The sequence below is a fragment of the Ranitomeya variabilis genome, chromosome 4, assembly GCF_051348905.1.
Source record: "Ranitomeya variabilis isolate aRanVar5 chromosome 4, aRanVar5.hap1, whole genome shotgun sequence".
In the NCBI taxonomy this organism is placed as follows: domain Eukaryota; kingdom Metazoa; phylum Chordata; class Amphibia; order Anura; family Dendrobatidae; genus Ranitomeya; species Ranitomeya variabilis.
This window is the reverse complement of record NC_135235.1, coordinates 198264341-198278236: the sequence shown is the minus strand read 5'-3', so window position 1 is coordinate 198278236 and position 13896 is coordinate 198264341. Positions and strand designations below refer to the sequence as shown.

Below are 13896 nucleotides of genomic sequence, written 5' to 3'. Positions count from 1 at the left end.
ATTTGCATTGAATCAATTTGCTCATCTTATTAGGCCTTCACAGCGGATTAGAGTTTTTCCACCCATCCTCCCCAATGTAGAACTGCAAGTTTCAGCAAGTTTCCTATGCATGTTGCTATAATGTAGGAGTGACATTGTACTTGCAATGTGACAGCGCAGCTCCACTACTTGTAGAACCAGACTGACACACAACACAGGCTGACTCCCACATTATGCACATGCCCTCCCTAGTAGGAGGAACTGTAGGCGGCCAGTGAGCTCTGGAGGGGGGAGTTCTGCTTTGTGAATCATTCAACAGAGGGTGAAGTCCTAAAGTTTGTAGTTTACATTGTATCACAGGGACCCAGACATCTGCCTTGCTGAATTTCATCCCTTCGCTTTCACCCTTTGTTACAAGGACGTGTATTGCTCTCCGGTGAGTAAATAATAGTTTAGTGTTGGAGATCTACAGCGTAAACATTTTACATGTTGGTCTGTTTAATAATGAATGGTGCAACAATGGATTCATGTATTAGATGTCTGATTACTGTATTTACCAAATAGTTACGCAAATTTTTGCTATTGCAACAGATAAGTGAAAATTGCTACATATAGGGAAAAATTGTTGTTATGATATAGATCAAGAATATATTGTTTACATCTTGTTTCAATGTAGATACTATATTGTAAGTCCAAGACACCTTCAATATAGGTGCAAAAAGGGAAAAGAGAATAGGCCAAACAAATACAGCATTGTTATTGTCCCCTCTCATATTAGACCTGTGTACATTGACCCATGATAGGATACACTTTAGCCCGTCTGTCTCTTTCGGGGCAGTAAACTTTATTTTTACGTCTGTTATCAGAATTTGAACTTCTTCAAAGCAGATGTTAAGCAAACGTCAGACCTCAAGACTTGTGAAATACATTTCCCCAACCAGTAAATGATGATGCGAGCGCTCAAAGGCCAGCGAGTGTAAGCCGATGGATGAATTATTCAAATGGTTTAATGAGTGATACAATGTCCTGGCAACATTTGCCTTGCAGATACTCATATTGAGCGCCGCTTGCGTCGTCCTCTAGAGAAATCCTTGATGTCTGTGTTTCATTAGAATAAGAAATGTACACATGCTTCATAGTTAGAGTAAGTCATATTTGGGTCATCTGAAGTTTCCTATTCCTAAGCAGCTTTTTGATGTTCCGCCGCTGGGGGAAAAAAAATGGATGCCTGTTATCAATTTTGAACTTTTTCGCTGAAAGTTTAAAGTTTTGTTCTGTTTTACTTTAATGGTATAGTAAAACACTCAAGGTCTTTTTGACGGGACATCTGGATTGGTAAAAGTTTGTAATATTCGGACTTGACTTGCTAGAAAGCATGTGCGGGAGTGTTATGTGCTAGGGGTGAGGGCAAAGCTATGGAGTAAAAAATATATATTTTCCACGAATGGAAAAAAAATTAATTACTTCTCTGCCTTCCGAGAAGATATCAGGGAAATAGCTGTAAGGCCACGTTCACTTGTTCAGTATTTGGTCAGTATTTTACATCCGTATTTGTAAGCCAAAACCAGGAGAGGAAAAGTATAATAGCAACACGTCACCACTTCTGTATTTTTCACCCACTCCTGGTTTTGGCTTACAAATGCTGATGTAATACTGACCAAATACTGAACGTGTCCTAACAGTGATATTTCTGATAGTTCTCCATTCAATTTATATAATTTTGTCCTAAGAGGACGTATCCCCTCTTAAACTCTGACTGTAAGATACTTTTAGTAGCTCAGAAGTGCAGTCTAATTGGTTCAATAAAAATGATTCTTTCAAGGGATTAAACCAAGCCCTCACATCTCTATTCTAGTCCCCAGTGGTTTTTGCTTTTGGGTCCTGTCTCGACCCACCGTATATGGCCAGAAATTTTCACTCTACAAATTATGAGAACAGAAAATCCTCAAATGTGGAAAATGTCTTAAAGTGCGCTAATCCTGATATCCAGTGTACACATTCTGAGGATATCCATGGCTGACTGTTAAAGATTCTCGCCAGGCTGCCCCTTCCTTTAATATTTGTAGCTCTATTCTTATCGTTGGTTTAGTTACTTGTTGTTTAGACCTGTTGTACCCAAAAATTAGCACATGCTGTTGACTGATTTACTGGTGAGAATCTGCAATTATACAACAGACAAGCTACAGAATAAAGTTTAGTGGAAATGACTTGCAGCAACCTGAGCCCCTGATGAAGCGTAGGTGGGTTTAAGATCTATGACTTGTAATGGACAATTCAGATATACAGTTGATCCAATCACTGACCTTACATGTGCCCTAATAAAGCAAAGCATGAACTTCCTGTAGAAGGTACATTTCATGTTTAGGTTAGGGCTACATGGTGACTTTGGCTGCAAGAGGTCACGCAGCGAAACATCGTTACATGCCGCTGCTACATCTAAGCAGAATGCAAGTGAATGAGGATGCGTTGGGACCTGTAATGTACCGTGACTGTGACAAACATATAAAAAAAGTCAAAATCAAATTTTTATTGTGCCCTACTGTGTCGTTACACTGCAGGTTGCAAGATGAGCCCATTTTTTTGCATTATGCTGCAGAGTAGTAGCGGTATGTAAGTTTTTTTTGGGTAAATGGCTGAGTTGACATGGAATTGTCTTGGACTTTAGGTGACCATGCACCTTCTCAATCTATCTTTCCTTACGCCTCCATGCACATGCACTCTTTGCTACATTGAGCATGCATGTCTTCTGTATGGGAAGAGAAGAATATGCTGCTGCCAGACATCTCTGATGGCGGCTTCACTTCAGTGAGAAGGAAGACCGGATCGCTAGAGTAGCAGTTCTCTAAGGAATAAAGGAATCACACACTAAACTACTGCAATCAACACAAATACAGCAAAGTAAATGAATCCAACAAAGTCTATCACCAGCAAGGGACACCAGTAAGGGAAGGTATTTAAAGCTGCACCCAAAAGGCGATAGGGCAGATAAACAGGGTAAATGAAAAACTCCTGGTACCCAAAACCGACGGAAAGAAAATGTGTATCTGTTGTGGCTCAGCGGAAAGAGACGCCAATCAGAGAATCAAGGGTTCGACTCCAGAAGTATGAGAATCTTCTGTCCGAGGGTCAGATGACTTGCAATATAGAAGACTATCTGATATATAAGGGCTGTGTTGTAATGGTGCCTACACGTCTACATAAAGCCTTACCCATGGGGACCACCTATTAACAGACTATTTTTCCAATTTAGTAAGATATCCTTTTTCGTTTAGGTCCTATTTATATACAATTAAAAAGATCCCCGTAACTGACAATGGAAAAAAACACTATTTTGCAGTTATGTAAACTTTTGTGCCAAGACCAGCACTGTTAGTCTGCACTAGTTTAATTGCATGAAGTCCTTTCTGTTCTGCTATTTTTCCGAAAACCGAGCAGCAGATGTTTTCTCTTTACTTGTGCATATCTGTGACAGGGTGGGGGATTTCTCTGTTGGTTGCCCATCATTCGGCATCGCTAGTAAAATAGCTATGCATATGACACATGTTATCATTTGACTGTAATGCTCCAGCGTGCTCTTAAAGGGAAGCAATCATCAGAAAATTATCTGCTGTTTAAATCAGGTTTTTTGCTTTACTTTGATTTTTTGCCAATATTTTTACATATTGCAATCTCTTAAAAATGAAGAATACAAATGTTGTAATTTTTACTGGTGGTACTTTAGGTCCTAGCTCCCTGTTGTTTCTGGAAATTCGCCCACATTGGTTAGATCCAGTTCTTATCCTTTGTCTTGAAGCACCTAATGAAGGTGTACAAAGTTCATTGCGAATGGTGAAGAAGCATGGTCAGCTGTGACATCACGTATTGTGAATGGTAGATCCTGTGTTATCATCTGTATAGATGTGTTACCGGTCATAGTAATCCTGTCTCTGATGATAATGAGACTGCTGAAAACACTTCCTACAAGAAGCATGAGTCCAAAAAAGTCCCAGTGGCCAGTATGAAAATTGCAAGATGATCTAATTATTTGTTGTTTTTTTTTTTTTTATTAAGATTATAATATATAAAAAAAGCAAAATGTTTTTAAAATACATGTAACACAAAAATCTGATCTCATTTTCTAATGAGAGTTTCCTTTTAAAATGGCTGACTTTTCTGGACCCTTTAAATGAGGGCGATCAGCTGATTGCGAGCAGATGAAAGCTGTAATGGCCTGTGTTGGGGCACTGTAATATTACATGGCACCCTTTCAAATAAATGGGCAATTATGTAATGCACGGTTTAGTTAACAGGACCAGCGTTTCCCTCCATTGCTGTTTACGGAGGAGGGGTTGCAACTGGGTAAGCCCTCTCAATGATGTTCCTCACCCAAAGTAATACATTTTTCAAGGAGCACTAATCACTAAGATCAAAGTAATATATGACGCCCCCTTCCCCGACCAAGATCCAATCTGTCTATCTCCAACAGTGATGTCCGCATCACCAGTTACTATTGTGCCTTCACGGTTGGAGAGCACCAGCTTCCATGAGTGATGGAACGTCATTGCCTTGAACTCCCTTTTACCCTCTGGATGGTGTCAGTGGTTGTCAATCGCATTGTATCATGGCTGAGAAGATTCATAAAGAGTGGTATCGAAGCGACATGATGACATCACCTCCTGTTGTGACATTTCTCTTAAGTCAAGGTTGCTAGGAAAACTGATTCAATCCAGATTATATGGAAAAGTTTACTTATAAGAGTAACAGCTAAAGTTCATGATTCAGTGGTGCATGCCTTAATTATACAAGAAATTGTAGATGATTATGTGCATTAGTCATGTGCTTCTGATACATGTTTGAGCATAAATGGTGGTGTGACTGAAGGTCTTTTTGTTCTAAAAGGTTTTTCTATAACATTCATGGCTTATTGGTGTCTAATAAGTTGCGTCCAAGCCCTCAACCACCACTGATCCCGAGATATGGAAGCAGCTCACCTGAATCTACCATAGAGTATAGTACAGAATACCAAAATAATCTCACTAACGAGAGCAGGGGACGTCCATCATCATAATTTGTGGGTGTCCATATGGCCTTGTCTCAAGTTGGACTTTCGGTAGTGCACCGCTCTCCATTGTCTTGGCTTCCAACATGATAAACAGTTCACACCTCCACCATGGTTGTACTGCTGGCCTAAACTATGATATGTCCGATTCTGCAAGCAGAGGCAGCTTAGCCTCTACGTCGTCGGAGGAACGCAGTGACATTGAAGCAATTTGGCTAGCTTCAGAGGATTGATTACAAGCAGTATAGCACTTGTAAGCACTACATTCCTTGCCTAGGAGACCAGCCACCACTGATGGACTGCTGAAGTGGTGGATAAAGTAGACAATGAGAAATAAACAATACAATTAAAAATCCCTCCATTCTTGAGAATGGAGAGTATTTTTTAAAAATAGGTAAATTGCAAAGCTGTTTGTGCTTACAAACCCTTTAAACTATGTTACCCATTTAAAAACATGAAAATAAAGGGACATTCACACTACAAGAAAGTCGTGAACAGGCATTATTAAAAATGCTCTTTTCTTGATTATCTTGCCATGTAAACAGGCTACCGACCACCTGATGAACGAGCGAAAAGCTTGTTGGTTGGGTGAAATGATTTTTTGTGCAGCACAAAAGATCATCATTTTCAGTAGTGCATAGTCCTGCGTAAACAGGACTTGCATTGCTGAGAACCATGGTTGTCTATGAGCACTGAGAGATCTAGTATAGATCACTCAGTGTGCATCATTTACTTTGGTCTGTCTGTGAAACAGGTGTTTGAACATCCGACCATCGGCAAAAAGTTACCGATCAGTGGTCATATCGTTTTGCAGGTTGGTCGATGTAAATGGACGTTAACTCTTGCTGTGGGGTTCAACTGCTGGGACCCACACATATCTGAAGAAAAGGACCCTGAAATGCCATGTAACAAAGGATCAGTGACCACGCAGGCGCTCAACCACTCCATTCATTGTCAATCGGACTGTCGAGTACAGAGCTTGGTCTTCTCTACACAATCCCATAGACAATGAATAGCGCAGTTACATTGCGCTTGGCCTTTGATCCATTCTAAAGGGGTATTCCAGGGCTCTATTCTTTTTTATCAGTGAGGGTCCCCCCAGTGGTGATCAAACTATCACCTATCCTGGGGACAGGTCATAGCTTGCCGATTTGGAAAAAAACCTTTAAGATCATTTCAAGACTTGCCGAGAAGTTGTGAGCAGTGTAATACATAGATACAACACTGGTTCTCTAGTGTGTATACTTTGGTTGAGTAATAAGTAGCCTTTCATGTGTTTTTTTTTAATGTGACACTAGGACTTTATGTAGTCACTTTTTATAAGTTGTCACATTCAAACATTTACTTATAAAATTGTAAAAGTCACAAGATGTCCCGTACTGTTAGATCTGAAGCCCAGACATTGATGTCATTGTTTTACACAGACATCAAAGAAACATATATTAAAGTGAATATATTGGAATATAGCTGGGAAACTAAATACTAGACCCGGATCTGTTATAATAAAACCAGCCTGAGCAAGAGAAAAGCGTTCTGTATGGATATATTTAACATAAATCCATAATATACTGTATATGTAAGGTTGTATTCATACTTTCAAAAGAGGATTCGCTAGGAGCCTTTGTTGTCAATCTTGGCAGATTTGGCACTGCATGTAATGCGGCTCTTCCTGCCAAATTACCATGAAAAATGATGGAACCCGAAAGACCCCATTATAAGAGAATGCCTACATCGGCACTGGTAGTATCTAAAGTATGATTCCAAGCATTATTGGACTAAATTGTAACAAGCCCGGCAATTTAAGCAAGGGTGGTAATGTCATGCACCCTGGCAGTAGCTGCTGATGAATGGGGTTTAACTAGTGATTAAGCAAAATTCTGCCGAAACCACAGGGTAAGTGTAGCAAGATCAATCTTTGTCTAGTCACATGTCAACTTGGACCTTGTATTGTGACGTCTGCTTCAGTCATCAGGCACCACCATATTAAATTTGTGGGTGGCACTGGTGATGTTGGACCAGAAGGTACACCAGCCTCAATGGCCGGACAAAACCTGTGCCACCCAGAACTTTGGTCAGTGTAGGAGTGTGGAGTAATCATTTCCTTTATGTTTCCAATGGAACAACACCACACCCTACTAAAGCTCTTACCTTACTGTTCGGAGCTACCTGATATAGCTTTTACTAGTTCTGGTTCAGTTCTCTTGCAGAGCTCCTGATCAGCCTCTTTGATTGACGTTCAGAATTTGGTACTTTTCTGTTTAATGATTTTGTTCTTTTTTCCATTCCTGTTTTTTTTACCTGGTGATTTGACCATTTCTGCCAACTTGCTCCACCGGCCAATAGCTACTCTATGTAGTCAACCCAGGGCTTTTGAGTCCACATCATGTACACGGGTTGAATGGTGAAGGTTGAGGCTACCCTAGGATGTGGTAGTTGAAGATGCTAGTGCAAAGATTGTCTGTGGAAGCCCTATTTAGAGCTGCCTGGTGACCACAGACCGAGACACGTTTTATGTCCAGAGGGAAGAAAAGCTTAGTTAAGACTCTGAAAAGACCATATGTAGTACTTTGTTACTTGGTCCAAATGTTTATTCTCTTGGACAACTACAGGTTTTAAGATTCAAACATGTTTGGCATCACTTAACTTTGGGGAACAAAGGATTGTTATGCTACTAAGTCTAAATTGAGGGCCTTGATTTCTGCCTCAAGGTTAGACTCTGTCTACATTTAATTATTGGGAGATTGGAATTCAAGTGTCCATTGGAGAAGTACATGGGTGATCCTTCTCTACTGGTATACATGGCGTGTGAAAACCTATAGTGGTGTAATGTTATCTGTGACATCTGCAATCACACCCATCTTCACATTGACTTTAATGTAGTAAATGATGGATGGAAAATATTCAGACATGTTACTAAATGGACGACAATAGACAAATGTGTAAACTTTCCAAAAATAAGGTCATACATTTGTTTTATAGTCAAATACTAAGTATCAGAACAGATAGATGTGAAAACTCTCAAGAGACCAACACATGAGAAGGATGAAAGTACATCATCAACGCAACAGTTTGTTTCCTGTCACCGGTGGTTTCCTGATCAGTATCTTAACATATACATTTTGTTTTCTGATGCTATACCGTAGATCAAAACACATTTGCAGGTTAACCATAAGTGAACTTGTTCTTGAAATTTAGAGAATTGCAAAAAAGCAATCCACATATATATACTGTATATATAATGCTGTGACTGGAGTTGCTCCTCTAATCATAGAAAGGGGCGACTGGTGAGAAATAAAAGTTCTCAAAGCCATTTGTACCATCGAATGTTCTATTTGTGATACAGGATACACAGGCAGTGTACAGACTAGATGATGATAATTTTATTTATATAGCACCAACATAGTCTGTAGCACTTTACAACTACGCGAGGACAAGTAGAAAGAATAAAGACTGTACAGAGTAATATATTGTTCAGCAGTTACAGGAGGAGTGAGGGTCCGGCTCACAAGCTACAATCTATAAAGAAATAGGGAGACACAGTAGGTAAAACATGCTGCCAAGTACGGTCCATCCATCCTTATAATAAATAGTCGTTATGATATAAATATGCATGATCCGGTCATCAACCAGGATCTCCAGTACAGTCACCAAGTGCTATTGGGTCCATGGATGATGTGGAGACAGATGAATAAGAGAGACCATATTCTGAAGAAAATTTAGAAAGTGGGAAGAGGCAAGAGTTACATTAGTGAATTGAGGTGATAGGACTGTCTATAGAGATGTGTTTTTTTAAAGCACACTTAAAAATAAGTTGGCCAAATATTAGTCCTATTGTCAGGGGTAGTGCATTCCAGAAAACTGGAGAGAAGTCTTAGAGACAGAGATGTGAGGTTTGGAATTATGAAAGACGTTTGTCTTAGATCAGTTGCAGAATGGAGAGCACTGGTAGGGAGATAGAAAGAGATGAGGGTGGAGATGTAGGATGGTGCAGCACTGTGCAGATCTTTGTGGGTGAGAGCGATAAGTTTGTATTGTATTCTATAGCAGATGGGTAACCAGTGCAAGGACTGGCTCAAGGTGGAGGAATCAGTGAAGCAGCTGGACAGATATACCACAATGGCTGCTGCATTCAGAGCGGGTTGGAGAGGAGAAAGGTTAGTAAGAGGGAGACCGATCAGTAGAGAGTTGCAGTATTCCTGATGAGAATGAATAAGCCACAGTATGAGTTTTTGCAGTTTCAAAAGTGAGAAAAGGTCAGATGTTGGAGATGTTTTTAAGATGCAGATGACATAAACAAGCGAGTGATCTGATGATAGGAAGAAAGGAAAGTGTCAAATATGACTCCAAGACATCAAGCATGCTGCTTTGGAATTATGGATGATCCATCCTTAGGCAATTGCAATATCGGGTATGGGTAGGTTAATGGAGGAAACACGAGAAGTTCATCAAGACTGGCAGAACCCCAGGTCAAATATACAAGTTTGGATTTCTCCAATTTTTGGGAAACCAGAATGTGATGATTTCTTTTATACCACTGTTAAGCAATTCTAATGAATGGGCTACCACATGATACATGGCTGAAGTCCTCTAGAGTGGCTAATAAAGCGGGATCCTGTGTAATGGAACCCTCTATGAAGCTCATATCTGCTATAAGAGCATATAGACCCATGGTGCCGATAGATTAACCCTTTTCATACTACCTCCTGTAGGGGACAGGCTGCCATGTTCTTTTACCCAACGTAGGGAGGAGTACTGGCTGTGCCATACATCTCTAGCACTTGTATAAGGTGACCACAATAAATATATAATTTATCATTATTTTAATTTGGTTTTTTAAGTCTTTATTTATTAAAATCACAATCCAGCCGCATGGTTGATGCTTTAACTAGATTTTGCATTCTACCCCCATAAAAAAACAGTACTTTCTTTGAAACTGTGAGTTTTTAAAGTATTACAACCATGCGTTTTCCATTTGGAAAGCTGAAGATTTAAAGGCCCCAAGTGAGTCTACAGCGCGAACGTTCCTCTGGAAACTGGGTCAGATTTTCAGCATTTCTGCGAAAAGTACAATGGTTACTATATAAGTGCGGAGCTTAGTTTACACTTCTCAAGGAAATGTGCCACAAATAGCTGGAGGGAATTTGTAGAACTTTACTGGCTTAAAAAGCAGGGCCCCAAACAATGAGCACAAACCCCATTCATTCAGTTAGGAACCACCCTATTATATTATCAGTCCTTTTAAAACATGGATATTCTGTATCAAGCCCGACAAAAGGAAAGCTGCTCCATTCAAAGCCACTGTTGCCACCCTTTTGGCATGGCTTTAAGAACGTCTCTTGTGTTGGCACGTGATCATCACAGAGGAAGAAGGGGGCTGTCTGACTGCTCTTTTCAGCAGCTAAGCCAGTCCCATTCCCACACCTGATAGATACATAGACAAGGTTTAGACTTGGCAATTGAAATGGCAGCATGGTGACTCAGTGGTTAACACAGTGGCTCAGTGGTTAGCAGTGCAGCCTTGCAGAGCTGGGATCCTAGGTTCAAATTCCACCAAGGACAACATCTGCAAGGAGTTTGTATGTTCTCCACATGTTTATGTGGGTTTCCTCTCTCCAGTTTCCTTCCACACTCCAAAGACATACTGATAGGGATTGTACAAAACCTAAGATAGAAACAAATTGAACATATAACCTGATGTAAGGAAATAGTAATAGTACATGTAAATAACATGGAGTACTTAGTAAACACTGTTTTTAATCAAAAAAGCGTAAAAGCCATCCCACCGCGACAAGGTGCACCCCAATCGGAAGGTCCTATCCTCTAGTATTAAAACCTCACCAAGTGTGGGTGGGGCAGAGGAGAATTAGGGTCCAACTGGTCAAACACTTGCCCGTGGAAATCTACAGTTGTGGCCAAAAGTATTGACACCCCTGCAATTCTGTCAGATAATACTCAGTTTCTTCCTGAAAATGATTGCAAACACAAATTCTTTGGTATTATTATCTTCATTTAATTTATCTTAAATGAAAAAACACAAAAGAGAATGAAGCAAAAAGCAAAACAGTGATCATTTCACACAAAACTCCAAAAATGGGCCAGACAAAAGTATTGGCACCCTTTAGCCAAAATAACTGCGACCAACCGCTTCCAGTAACCATCAATGAGTTTCTTACAATGCTCTGCTGGAATTTTAGACCATTCTTCTTTGGCAAACTGCTCCAGGTCCCTGATATTTGAAGGGTACCTTCTCCAAACTGCCATTTTTAGCTCTCTCCACAGGTGTTCTATGGGATTCAGGTCTGGACGCATTGCTGGCCACCTTAGAAGTCTCCAGTGCTTTCTCTCAAACCATTTTCTAGTGCTTTTTGAAGTGTGTTTTGGGTCATTGTCCTGCTGGAAGACCCATGACCTCTGAGGGAGACCCAGCTTTCTCACACTGGGCCCTACATTATGCTGCAAAATTTGTTGGTAGTCTTCAGACTTCATAATGCCATGCACATGGTCAAGCAGTCCAGTGCCAGAGGCAGCAAAGCAACCCCAAAACATGTTCTTTTCTTTGAATGCCTCTTTTTTTCTCCTGTAAACTCTATGTTGATGCCTTTGCCCAAAAAGCTCTACTTTTGTCTCATTTGACCAGAGAACATTCTTCCAAAACGTTTTAGGCTTTTTCAGGTAAGTTTTGGCAAACTCCAGCCTGGCTTTTTTATGTCTCGGGGTAAGAAGTAGGGTCTTCCTGGGTTTCCTACCATACAGTCCCTTTTCATTCAGACACCGACGGATAGTACGGGTTGACACTGTTGTACCCTCGGACTGCAGGGCAGCTTGAACTTGTTTGGATGTTAGTCGAGGTTCTTTATCCAACATCCGCACAATCTTGCGTTGAAATCTCTTGTCAATTTTTCTTTTCCGCCCACATCTAGGGAGGTTAGCCACAGTGCCATGGGCTTTAAACTTCTTGATGACACTGCACACGGTAGACACAGAAACATTCAGGTCTTTGGAGATGGACTTGTAGCCTTGAGATTGCTCATGCTTCCTCACAATTTGGTTTCTCAAGTCCTCAGACAGTTCTTTGGTCTTCTTTCTTTTCTCCATGCTCAATGTGATGCACACAAGGACACAGGACAGAGGTTGAGTCAACTTTAATCCATGTCAACTGGCTGCAAGTGTGATTTAGTTATTGCCAACACCTGTTAGGTGCCACAGGTAAGTTACAGGTGCTGTTAATTACACAAATTAGAGAAGCATCACATGATTTTTCCAACAGTGCCAATACTTTTGTCCACCCCCTTTTTATGTTTGTTGTGGAATTATATCCAATTTGGCTTTAGGACAATTCTTTTTGTGTTTTTTCATTTAAGACAAATTAAATGAAGATAATAATAACAAAGAATTTGTGTTTGCAATCATTTTCAGGAAGAAACTGAGTATTTTCTGACAGAATTGCAGGGGTGTCAATACTTTTGGCCACAACTGTATATAAATGAAATGCTTAGCTCAAAAAAGGAGCCATACCCCTGTTTGTACAAACTACAAAAAACGGCAGCAAAACCAAAGAAATGAGCCGGAGCACAAGTTCTTATACATGCAAAGTATAAGAGCATGTTCACACTGTGGGCATTTAACAGATAAAACCTAAAATATAATAAAATGAGCTTATACCCTGTAGTAAGTGAATAAATAGTAACTGTACATATAGGGTACATGGTGAACACTGTTTTTGATGTTAAAACCATTCCACCGCGACAAGTTGAACCTCAATCGGGACAGTCCTATCTTCTAGTATTAAAACCTCACCTAGTGTCAGTTGACTTCAATGTAGATGGGGTCCTGTTGTGAATTCCGTTCTCGAACTCCATCCTAAGTTTAAGCCTCGTTTCATTGGTCCTTATAAGATTTCTGAAATTCTTAATCCTGTATCATTTCGTTTGGCCCTTCCTGCTTTTGCCATCCATAATGTGTTCCATAGGTCGTTGCTGCAGAGATATGTGGCGCCTATGGTTCCCTCCGTTGATCCTCCTGCTCCGGTGTTGGTCGAGGGGGAGTTGGAGTATGTGGTGGAGAAGATTTTGGATTCTCGTATTTCGAGACGAAAACTTCAGTACTTGGTCAAATGGAAGGGCTATGGTCAGGAGGATAATTCCTGGGTTGTTGCCTCTGATGTCCATGCTGCCGATTTAGTTCGTGCCTTTCATTTGGCTCGTCCTGATCGGCCTGGGGGCTCTGGTGAGGGTTCGGTGACCCCTCCTCAAGGGGGGGTACTGTTGTGAATTCCGTTCTCGAACTCCCTCCTGTGGTCATGAATGGTACTTCGGTGAGTTCTGTCCGTGGACTCCCTCTGGTGGCTGTGAGTGGAGCTGCTGGTTCTGAGATTCTTTCTCCAGCTGCCCTCGTTTGGGGCTAGGCTGATTCTCTATTTAACTCCACTCAGATCGTTACTCCATGCCAGCTGTCAATGTTCTAGTACTGGTTCAGATCTCTCCTGGATCTTTCTGAGGACCTGTCTACTCCAGCACAAGCTAAGTTCCTGCTTGTTCATTTGTTACATATGGTTTTTCTTGCTAAGTTCTAGTCCAGCTTGCTATCATGAAACTACCTGGCTAGCTGGAAGCTCTGGGGGTGCAGAGTGGCACCACCGCATCGTGAGTCGGTGCGGGGGTATTTTTTGCACACTCTGCGTGGTTTTTGTAGCTTTTTGTGTTGACCGCAAAGATCCCTTTTCTATCCTCAATCTGTTTAGTTAGACTGGCCTCTCTTTGCTAAAACCTATTTCATCCTGTGTTTGTGATTTCCTCTTATCTCACAGTCAATACTTGTGGGGGGGCTGCTTTTACCTTTGGGGAAATTTCTCTGAGGCAAGTAAGGCTTTGTTTCCTTTC

The 13896-nt window shown here is 40.8% G+C and overlaps 1 protein-coding gene across 1 annotated transcript in view; it reads left to right on the top strand.

Moving 5' to 3' along the window:
- The first annotated feature begins 244 nt into the window (after positions 1-244).
- The window catches only part of CD37 (CD37 molecule), a 110235-nt gene continuing 96583 nt past the window's right edge, over positions 245-13896 (top strand). Inside the window, exon 1 of the mRNA XM_077259578.1 lies at positions 245-415. The gene's annotated coding sequence lies outside the window, so the exon portion shown is untranslated. The remainder of the gene's footprint in view (positions 416-13896) is intronic.